Source organism: Oncorhynchus keta, chromosome 6, assembly GCF_023373465.1.
Source record: "Oncorhynchus keta strain PuntledgeMale-10-30-2019 chromosome 6, Oket_V2, whole genome shotgun sequence".
NCBI classification, from domain to species: domain Eukaryota; kingdom Metazoa; phylum Chordata; class Actinopteri; order Salmoniformes; family Salmonidae; genus Oncorhynchus; species Oncorhynchus keta.
This window is the reverse complement of record NC_068426.1, coordinates 4,325,931-4,338,063: the sequence shown is the minus strand read 5'-3', so window position 1 is coordinate 4,338,063 and position 12,133 is coordinate 4,325,931. Positions and strand designations below refer to the sequence as shown.

The following is a 12,133-nucleotide window of genomic DNA, read 5'->3' as shown; positions in this document are numbered from 1 at the left end:
ACCAGGGGTCTCCAACCACACACAGTCTGAGCTGCATACTTCCTGTATACCAGGGGTCTCCAACCACACACGTCTGAGCTGCATACTTCCTGTATACCAGGGGTCTCCAACCACACACGTCTGAGCTGCATACTTCCTGTATACCAGGGGTCTCCAACCACACACAGTCTGAGCTGCATACTTCCTGTATACCAGGGGTCTCCAACCACACACAGTCTGAGCTGCATACTTCCTGTATACCAGGGGTCTCCAACCACACACAGTCTGAGCTGCATACTTCCTGTATACCAGGGGTCTCCAACCACACACGTCTGAGCTGCATACTTCCTGTATACCAGGGGTCTCCAACCACACACAGTCTGAGCTGCATACTTCCTGTATACCAGGGTCTCCAACCACACACGTCTGAGCTGCATACTTCCTGTATACCAGGGGTCTCCAACCACCACACAGTCTGAGCTGCATACTTCCTGTATACCAGGGGTCTCCAACCACACACAGTCTGAGCTGCATACTTCCTGTATACCAGGGGTCTCCAACCACACACAGTCTGAGCTGCATACTTCCTGTATACCAGGGGTCTCCAACCACACACAGTCTGAGCTGCATACTTCCTGTATACCAGGGGTCTCCAACCACACACAGTCTGAGCTGCATACTTCCTGTATACCAGGGGTCTCCAACCACACACAGTCTGAGCTGCATACTTCCTGTATACCAGGGGTCTCCAACCACACACGTCTGAGCTGCATACTTCCTGTATACCAGGGGTCTCCAACCACACACGTCTGAGCTGCATACTTCCTGTATACCAGGGGTCTCCAACCACACACAGTCTGAGCTGCATACTTCCTGTATACCAGGGGTCTCCAACCACACACGTCTGAGCTGCATACTTCCTGTATACCAGGGGTCTCCAACCACACACAGTCTGAGCTGCATACTTCCTGTATACCAGGGGTCTCCAACCACACACAGTCTGAGCTGCATACTTCCTGTATACCAGGGGTCTCCAACCTTCTCTAGTTACTTTTTTTCTTCTAGGTTTTTCAAATAGGAACATTCTTCTCTTCTCTCCATCTCTTTATCTGGTCCTTAGTGTACAAGAGAAAGTAGAGCAGTGTGTTTTCTGTCATTTTCGTGTGCATTCGTAAGCTATTCAAAGCCCTGGACTTTTTCCCACAGCCTTATTCGAGAATGGATTCAATAGATTTTTTTCCACATCAATCTACACACAATATCCCATAGTGACATCACAATAACTCATAATGTCTTCACAATACCCCATAATGACATCACAATACCCCATAATGACATCACAATACCCCATAATGAAAAAGCCAAATGGTTTAGACATTTTTGCAAATGTGTAAAAAAAATATATAAATATATATATATAAAAAAACTGAAATCACATTTACATAAGTATTCAGACCCTTTACTCAGTACTTTGTTGAAGAACCTTTGGCAGCGATTACAGCCTTGAGTCTTCTTGGGTATGACGCAACAAGCTTGGCACACCTGTATTTGGGGAGTTTCTCCCATTCTTCTCTGCAGATCCTCTCAAGCTCTGTCAGGTTGGATGGGGAGTGTCGCTGCACAGCTATTTTCAGTTCTCTTCAGAGAAGTTAGATGAAGTTCAAGTCCGGGCTCTGGCTCGGCAATTCAAGGACATTCGGGGACTAGTCCCGAAGCCACTCCGGCATTGTCTTGGCTGTGTGCTTAGGGTCATTGTTCAGTTGGAAGGTGAACCATCGCCCCAGTCCGAGGTGCTGGGCGCTCTGGAGCAGGTTTTCCTCAAGGATCTCTCTGTACTTTCCTTCGCTCATCTTTCCCTTGATCCTGACTAGTCTCCCAGTCCCTGAAAAACATCCCCACAGCATGATGCTGCCACCACCATGCTTCACCGTAGGGATGGTGCCAGGTTTCTACCAGACGTGACGCTTGGCATTCAGGGCAAAGAGTTCAATCTTGGTTGGGGCGACAGCGTAGCCTAGTGGTTAGAGCGTTGGACTAGTAACCGGAAGGTTGCAAGTTTAAACCCCCAAGCTGATAAGGTACAAATCTGTCGTTCTGCCCCTGAACAGGCAGTTAACCCACTGTTCCTAGGCCGTCATTGAAAATAAGAATTTGTTCTTAACTGACTTGCCTAGTTAAATAAAGGTAAAATTCAATAAATAAATACAAATTAGACCAGAGAATCTTGTTTCTCATGGTCCGAGTCCTTTAGGTGCTTTTTGGCTCAGACTCAGGCTGTCATGTGCCTTTTACTGAGGAGTGGCTTCTGTCTGGCCACTCTACAATAAAGGACTGAATGGTGGAGTGCTGCAGAGATGGTTGTCCTTCTGGAAGGTTCTCCCATCTCCACAGAGGAACTCTGTCAGAGTGACCATCGTGTTATTGGTCACCACCGTGAACAAGGCCCTTCTGCCCCGATTGGTCAGTTTGGCCGGGCGGCCAGAGTCTTGGTGGTTCCAAACTTCTTCCATTTAAGAATGACGGAGGCCACTGGTTTCTTGGGGACCTTCAATACTGCAGAACTGTTTTGGTACCCTTCTCTGAGACCTTCCCCTTCCCCAGATCTGGGCCTCGACACAATCCCGTCTTGGAGCTCTACGGACAATTCCTTCGACCTCATGGCTTAGTTTTTCTAAAAACCTGTTTTTGCTTTATCATAATGGGCAATTTGTGTGTAGATTGATAAGGAACATTTTTTATTTAATCTATTTTTATTAATAACGTAACAAAATGTGGGAAAAAAAGTCACAAGTGGTCTGAATACGTTTACCTTGTAAAATGGTTTTAGATTTTGTTTTTCGCCTCAAAATTACAACTGTTTATAGAGAAACAAAACAATTGGATGTTCTGATTCTGTCGATGCTTAAATACATTCGAAGGCTATTTTTTTTTCTCTCCTCCGTCTCGAAGGAAACTAACAAAATACATGCGAGTGTAATTCCCCTTTAATAGCGAGTGTAATTCCCCTTTAATAGCGAGTGTAATTCCCCTTTAATAGCGAGTGTAATTCCCCTTTAATAGCGAGTGTAATTCCCCTTTAATAGCGAGTGTAATTGTAACTTACTCATGATATACTTCTGCCAGGTTAAGACTACTTTGCAGTTAAATGTTTAATTGAGAAGGTTTTGTGGGGGGAACCCACAAGACAGTTATCACATTAACTGGTTACACATGGACCACACAGACACATTAACTGGTTACACATGGACACGTGCACCACACAGACACATTAACTAGTTACACATGGACCACACAGACACGTTAACTGGTTACACATGGACACGTGCACCACAGACACGTTAACTGGTTACACATGGACACGTGCACCACAGACACGTTAACTGGTTACACATGGACCACACAGACACGTTAACTGGTTACACATGGACACGTGCACCACACAGACACATTAACTAGTTACACATGGACCACACAGACACGTTAACTGGTTACACATGGACACGTGCACCACAGACACGTTAACTGGTTACACATGGACACGTGCACCACAGACACGTTAACTGGTTACACATGGACATGTGCACCACAGACACGTTAACTGGTTACACATGGACCACACAGACACATTAACTGGTTACACATGGACACAGACACATTAACTGTTACACCACACAGACACATTAACTGGTTACACATGGACACGTGCACCACAGACACATTAACTGGTTACACATGGACACGTGCACCACAGACACGTTAACTGGTTACACATGGACCACACAGACACGTTAACTGGTTACACATGGACACGTGCACCACACAGACACGTTAACTGGTTACACATGGACCACACAGACACGTTAACTGGTTACACATGGACACGTGCACCACACAGACACGTTAACTGGTTACACATGGACCACACAGACACGTTAACTGGTTACACATGGACACGTGCACCACAGACACGTTAACTGGTTACATGGACACGCACCACAGACACGTTAACTGGTTACACATGGACACGTTAACTGGTGCACCACACAGACACATTAACTAGTTAACTGGTTACGTTAACTGGTTACACATGGACCACACAGACACATTAACTGGTTACACATGGACCACACCATGGATGTGCACCACAGACACATTAACTGGTTACACATGGACACGTGCACCACACAGACACGTTAACTGGTTACACATGGACACGTGCACCACACAGACACGTTAACTGGTTACACATGGACACGTGCACCACACAGACACGTTAACTGGTTACACATGGACACGTGCACCACACAGACACGTTAACTGGTTACACATGGACACGTGCACCACACAGACACGTTAACTGGTTACACATGGACACGTGCACCACAGACACATTAACTGGTTACACATGGACCACACAGACACGTTAACTGGTTACACATGGACACGTGCACCACACAGACACATTAACTGGTTACACATGGACACGTGCACCACACAGACACGTTAACTGGTTACACATGGACACGTGCACCACACAGACACGTTAACTGGTTACACATGGACACGTGCACCACACAGACACGTTAACTGGTTACACATGGACCACACAGACACGTTAACTGGTTACACATGGACACGTGCACCACACAGACACGTTAACTGGTTACACATGGACACGTGCACCACAGACACGTTAACTGGTTACACATGGACACGTGCACCACAGACACGTTAACTGGTTACACATGGACACGTGCACCACACAGACACGTTAACTGGTTACACATGGACACGTGCACCACAGACACATTAACTGGTTACACACCACACAGACACGTTAACTGGTTACACATGGACACGTGCACCACACAGACACGTTAACTGGTTACACATGGACACCACCACACAGACACGTTAACTGGTTACACATGGACACGTGCACCACACAGACACATTAACTGGTTACACATGGGACCACACAGACACGTTAACTGGTTACACATGGACACGTGCACCACAGACACATTAACTGGTTACACATGGACACGTGCACCACAGACACATTAACTGGTTACACATGGACACGTGCACCACACAGACACATTAACTAGTTACACATGGACACGTGCACCACACAGACACATTAACTGGTTACACATGGACACGTGCACCACACAGACACATTAACTAGTTACACATGGACACGTGCACCACACAGACACATTAACTGGTTACACATGGACCACACAGACACGTTAACTGGTTACACATGGACACGTGCACCACACAGACACGTTAACTGGTTACACATGGACACGTGCACCACACAGACACATTAACTGGTTACACATGGACACGTGCACCACACAGACACGTTAACTGGTTACACATGGACACGTGCACCACACAGACACGTTAACTGGTTACACATGGACACGTGCACCACACAGACACGTTAACTGGTTACACATGGACACGTGCACCACACAGACACATTAACTGGTTACACATGGACACGTGCACACAGACACGTTAACTGGTTACACATGGACACGTGCACCACACAGACACATTAACTGGTTACACATGGACACGTGCACCACACAGACACGTTAACTGGTTACACATGGACACGTGCACCACACAGACACGTTAACTGGTTACACATGGACACGTGCACCACACAGACACGTTAACTGGTTACACATGGACACGTGCACCACACAGACACGTTAACTGGTTACACATGGACACGTGCACCACACAGACACGTTAACTGGTTACATGGACATGGACGTTAACTGGTTACACATGGACACGTGCACAGACACGTTAACTGGTTACACATGGACACGTGCACCACACAGACACGTTAACTGGTTACACATGGACACGTGCACCCACAGACACGTTAACTGGTTACACATGGACACGTGCACCACAGACACGTTAACTGGTTACATGGACACGTGCACCACAGACACGTTAACTGGTTACACATGGACCACACAGACACATTAACTGGTTACACATGGACACGTGCACCACAGACACGTTAACTGGTTACACATGGACACGTGCACCACAGACACGTTAACTGGTTACACATGGACACGTGCACCACAGACACATTAACTGGTTACACATGGACACACACAGACACATTAACTGGTTACACATGGACCACACAGACACATTAACTGGTTACACATGGACCACACAGACACGTTAACTGGTTACACATGGACACGTGCACCACAGACACGTTAACTGGTTACACATGGACACGTGCACCACACAGACACATTAACTGGTTACACATGGACACGTGCACCACACAGACACGTTAACTGGTTACACATGGACACGTGCACCACAGACACGTTAACTGGTTACACATGGACCACACAGACACGTTAACTGGTTACACATGGACACGTGCACCACAGACACGTTAACTGGTTACACATGGACACGTGCACCACAGACACATTAACTGGTTACACATGGACACGTGCACCACACAGACACGTTAACTGGTTACACATGGACACGTGCACCACAGACACGTTAACTGGTTACACATGGACACGTGCACCACAGACACATTAACTGGTTACACATGGACACGTGCACCACACAGACACGTTAACTGGTTACACATGGACACGTGCACCACAGACACATTAACTGGTTACACATGGACACGTGCACCACAGACACATTAACTGGTTACACATGGACACGTGCACCACACAGACACGTTAACTGGTTACACATGGACACGTGCACCACACAGACACATTAACTGGTTACACATGGACACGTGCACCACACAGACACGTTAACTGGTTACACATGGACACGTGCACCACACAGACACATTAACTGGTTACACATGGACACGTGCACCACACAGACACATTAACTGGTTACACATGGACACGTGCACCACACAGACACATTAACTGGTTACACATGGACCCCACAGACACGTTAACTGGTTACACATGGACACGTGCACCACACAGACACGTTAACTGGTTACACATGGACACGTGCACCACACAGACACATTAACTGGTTACACATGGACACGTGCACCACACAGACACATTAACTGGTTACACATGGACACGTGCACCACACAGACACGTTAACTGGTTACACATGGACACGTGCACCACAGACACGTTAACTGGTTACACATGGACACGTGCACCACACAGACACATTAACTGGTTACACATGGACACGTGCACCACAGACACGTTAACTGGTTACACATGGACCACACAGACACGTTAACTGGTTACACATGGACACGTGCACCACAGACACGTTAACTGGTTACACATGGACACGTGCACCACAGACACATTAACTGGTTACACATGGACACGTGCACCACAGACACATTAACTGGTTACACATGGACACGTGCACCACACAGACACATTAACTGGTTACACATGGACACGTGCACCACACAGACACATTAACTGGTTACACATGGACACGTGCACCACACAGACACGTTAACTGGTTACACATGGACACGTGCACCACACAGACACGGGCAATATTGATGGAAATTAAAATAGGAAGATAGTGTTAGAGGCTGACCGGGGTTGGGATAAAGTCAATGTTGCATTGATTAGATAGTAGCTTGTGGTGTCTGATACTTGTGAGATGTGTTCACGACCGCTTGCAGTGGAAGATTGAAAATTGCCAGGCACTTTCAGATTTGTCATAAGGTCGCCTGCGAGCTACTGGAAGGAAGCCCCTGGTATTAACAAGCACACACACACACACACACACACACACACACACACACACACACACACACACACACACACACACACACACACACACACACACACACACACACACACACACACACGAAGCAGTAAACCCATTGGAACAACAGCACTACCCAGCACTTCAAAAACAAAAAAGATTTCCTGTTCAGAATAAAACCTGTTGGTTTTGGGGCAACACCATTACCCTAAAGCATGGGGCAGCACCATTACCCTAAAGCATGGGGCAGCACATTTACCACATTTACCCTAAAGCATGGGGCAGCACCATTACCCTAAAGCATGGGGCAGCACCATTACCCTAAAGCATGGGGCAGCACCATTACCCTTAAGGAAGTTTGAGCATGGGGCAGCACCATTACCCTAAAGCATGGGGCAGCACCATTACCCTAAAGCATGGGGCAGCACCATTACCCTAAAGCATGGGGCAGCACCATTACCCTAAAGCATGGGGCAGCACCATTACCCTAAAGCATGGGGCAGCACCATTACCCTAAAGCATGGGGCAGCACCATTACTAAAGCATGGGGCAGCACCATTACCCTAAAGCAGGGGTGTCAAACATACGGCCCGCGGGCGGAACCGGCCCCCAAGGAGGTTCGATCAGGCCCGCAGGATAATTTGAAAGTGGAAAAAATGCATAAAGACATGGAATTAATATTTTAATTCGCTGCAATTCATGGATTATCCGCTAAGGGGCGCACTCTTTCCATCAGAGTAGAAGACAAGCCGCATCACGGAGACAGACTGAAAACAGCAGACGGTATCAATGCGCCATCTGCTGCATTACGACGTTGTTAATACCTTGGTCTCTACCTCTCCGCCACACCCTCATTAGCCAAAATGTCGTTATCCAAACGGAGAAAAGTAGATAAGGAGTGTAGAATTTTCAAAGAAAAATGGACCACGTCCTATTTATTTACACATGCACGGAAAACCTTTGTGCTTGGTGTGTTTGCAACAAGTTACACATTGAAGGAATATAATATTGACGCCACTACGAGACTCATCACAGCGAAAAAATATAACGGCTTGCAAGGACAACTGAGAAGAGATAAGACCGGGCGAATTGCTGGCGGGTCTGAGGAAACAGCAGTCAACTTTCATCCAGAGCCGAGAAGTCAGTGAAGCAGCGGTAAAAGCCAGCTACCTAATTGCTAGCGAAATAGCATTAGCATCGAAGACCGTATTCCGACGGTGACTTTGTTAAACGATGCATGATGAAGGCGGCTGAACTTGTATGTCCCGAGCGACAAGCTTTTGCCAATATTAGCCTGACGAGGAATACTATAGCAGAGAGGATTTGAACTATGGCAGATTTAGACAGTCAATTGAAACAGAGAGTCAAGTCATTTATTGCATTTTCCGTGGCAATTGACGACGAGCACTGACATCACAGACGTGGCCCAACTGGCCATATTTATTCGAGGAGTTGATGAGACATTGACTGTTACTGAAGAGTTTCTTGAGTTGGTGCCAATGATGGACACCACAACAGCCGAGGACATTTTCGGCTCTGTCGTTGCTGCATTGGACAGAGTTGGAGTGGACTGGTCCCGCTGTCAGCCTGGCTACAGACGGCGCGCCATCCATGGTCGGAAAGAAAGCAGGTGTCGCGACAAAGTTCAAAGACAAAGTACAAGCCCTTAATGGAGGAGATCGTTTCTGGACATTTCACTGTATTTTGCACCAGGAGGCATTGTGTTGCAAGTCGCTGAAAATGGACCACGTCATGGAGGTGGTTGTTCGCACTGTAAATTTCATCCGGTCCAGAGGTCTGAACCATCGTCAGTTTGACAAACTTCTCAGCGACAGCAACATTACCCACAGCCTGCCATACCACACTGAAGTGAGATGGTTAAGCCCGAGGCGCTGTGCTGAGGCATTTCTTTGATCTACGAGGGAAATCGGACAGTTCATGGAGAAAAAGGAAAACCGGTGTTGGAATTATATAAATAAATATTTGTAAGGAAATATGAGGTGTTTCATGAAATGTTTTGTAAAAGGATAGTTCATTAAATTTCAATATTTTCCTAATGTTCTTGTGCTTCTTTACACCAAAACAAAGGAAAGACATGATATTTTGGTTATTTATAGCAGAGTATGGTATAATTTTAATGGTCCGGCCCACTTGACATCTCCCAGGCCGTATGAAAGATGCGAAATGAGTTTGACACCCCACCCTAAAGCATGGGGCAGCACCATTACCCTAAAGCATGGGGCAGCACCATTACCCTAAAGCATGGGGCAGCACCATTACCCTAAAGCATGGGGCAGCACCATTACCCTAAAGCATGGGGCAGCACCATTACCCTAAAGCATGGGGCAGCACCATTACACTAAAGCATGGGGCAGCACCATTACCCTAAAGGAAGTTCAAGCATGGGGCAGCACCATTACCCTAAAGGAAGTTCAAGCATGGGGCAGCACCATTACCCTAAAGGAAGTTCAAGCATGGGGCAGCGCCGTTGAGGAAGTACACCATTTTGAAATAGTCGACTGGGTGGGACTTCCTATGGGTTAAGGAAAGATCACATGATTCCATCCACGTCACACCAGGAGGGATCAGCCAATGAATTATACTCGTGAGGAAACATTCCATAACTCCAGGGGGCAGTAAATCACCATCCTTTATACCTGTTCAGACAACACCCTCCAGGGGGCAGTATGCACATTTTCAGTTTGTTTACCAACTCATAGAAATAGTAGAAGAACAAAAAGTGACTACTTCAAAATGGAGTTGACCTCAATGGCCCTGTCTGTGCTCTAACAGACACCATAATGGGACAGATACAAAGAAGAGTGCTCTAGCATTCTCTATGGCGTCGCCCTTTTTCAGCCTAAATGACAATGTGTTTTCATTAACACAGGATTCTGTAATAAAGTGGGTCTTTTTTGTTTTCTTGTTTTTGTTTTTTACAAGGAGCACATGTGCCCCTTAAGTTGGAAAATGTAGGGACACACAAAGACATTTAGGAGCACACAAAGAAATGTAGGGGCACACAAAGAAATGTAGGGGCACACAAAGAAATGTAGGGGCACACAAAGAAATGTAGGGGCACACAAAGAAATGTAGGAGCACACAAAGAAATGTGAGCACACTTAAAGAAATGGGACACACAAAGAAATGTAGGGGCACACAAAGAAATGTAGGGGCACACAAAGAAATGTAGGGGCACACAAAGAAATGTAGGGGCACACAAAGAAATGTAGGAGCACACAAAGAAATGTAGGAGCACACAAAGAAATGTAGGGGCACACAAAGAAATGTAGGGCACACAAAGAAATGTAGGGGCACACAAAGAAATGTAGGAGCACACAAAGAAATGTAGGGCACACAAAGAAATGTAGGGGCACACAAAGAAATGTAGGGGCACACAAAGAAATGTAGGGGCACACAAAGAAATGTAGGGGCACAATGAAAACTATGAGGTAATAGAAGGTTTAACATTTCTCTTGGTCGCAAAGTTGCTCCTAAATTTAAAACAAAAAATGAATTAAAAAAAGAATCACAGGTCACAAAAATAAAAAATATTTAGGTTGATATGCAAGTAAAAATGGGGGCACTGAAGAGCCCTGAGACACGTCCTCATTTCGATTTGACTTCGACCAGAGTTAGCGTAGTGGAGGAGGGAGGTCAGAAACACAACACACAGAGTCAGTCAACCTGCCTAATGCTTTGTCATCAACTTTAAAAAAATATATATATATATATATATTTTTTTAAATACACACCACGTGCAACCTAGCAGCCATGTTAAGTTACGCATGGTGCTTGTTGCAATGACGACTAGACCCATTTCATTCAGCAAGTCAGACAAAGTGACAAAACATTAGGTGGCATTGCTTGAATCTATAGTACACACACACACACACACACACACACACACACACACACACACACACACACACACACACACACACACACACACACACACACACACACACACACACACACACCCTGGTGATTGTGAAACTCCCTACCTTCTCATCTAAGCTCCACTGTACCCTGAACCACGACCAGATGCAAGAAAAGAAACCAAACAATAGGCCTTGATGGTGAGGAAGTCAGTAAACTGGTCCCAGATCTGTTAGTTCTCTTGATGAGCTACAGAATATAGTGATGTGAGGAATCAGTAAACTGGTCCCAGATCTGTTAGTTCTCTGATGAGCTACAGAATATAGTGATGTGAGGAAGTAGCTGGTCCCAGAAGTTCTCTTGATGGGCTACAGATGTGATGTGAGGGAGTCCCAGAATGATGGGCTACAGAATATAGTGACAGACAGAACTGGTCCCAGAAGTTCTCTTGAAAGAATATAGTGAAGAAGTGTAA

General features: G+C 46.2%; 1 long non-coding RNA gene and 1 pseudogene across 1 annotated transcript in view; one reads left to right on the top strand and one right to left on the bottom strand.

Moving 5' to 3' along the window:
- Positions 1-1,167, top strand: part of LOC127930625 (uncharacterized) — a 2,427-nt gene extending 1,260 nt beyond the window's left edge. Inside the window, exon 4 of the long non-coding RNA XR_008138478.1 lies at positions 979-1,167. This is a non-coding gene — a long non-coding RNA (uncharacterized LOC127930625). The remainder of the gene's footprint in view (positions 1-978) is intronic.
- Positions 1-11,800, bottom strand: part of LOC127930624 (arfaptin-2-like) — a 41,328-nt pseudogene extending 29,528 nt beyond the window's left edge.
- Between the last annotated feature and the right edge of the window lie 333 nt (positions 11,801-12,133).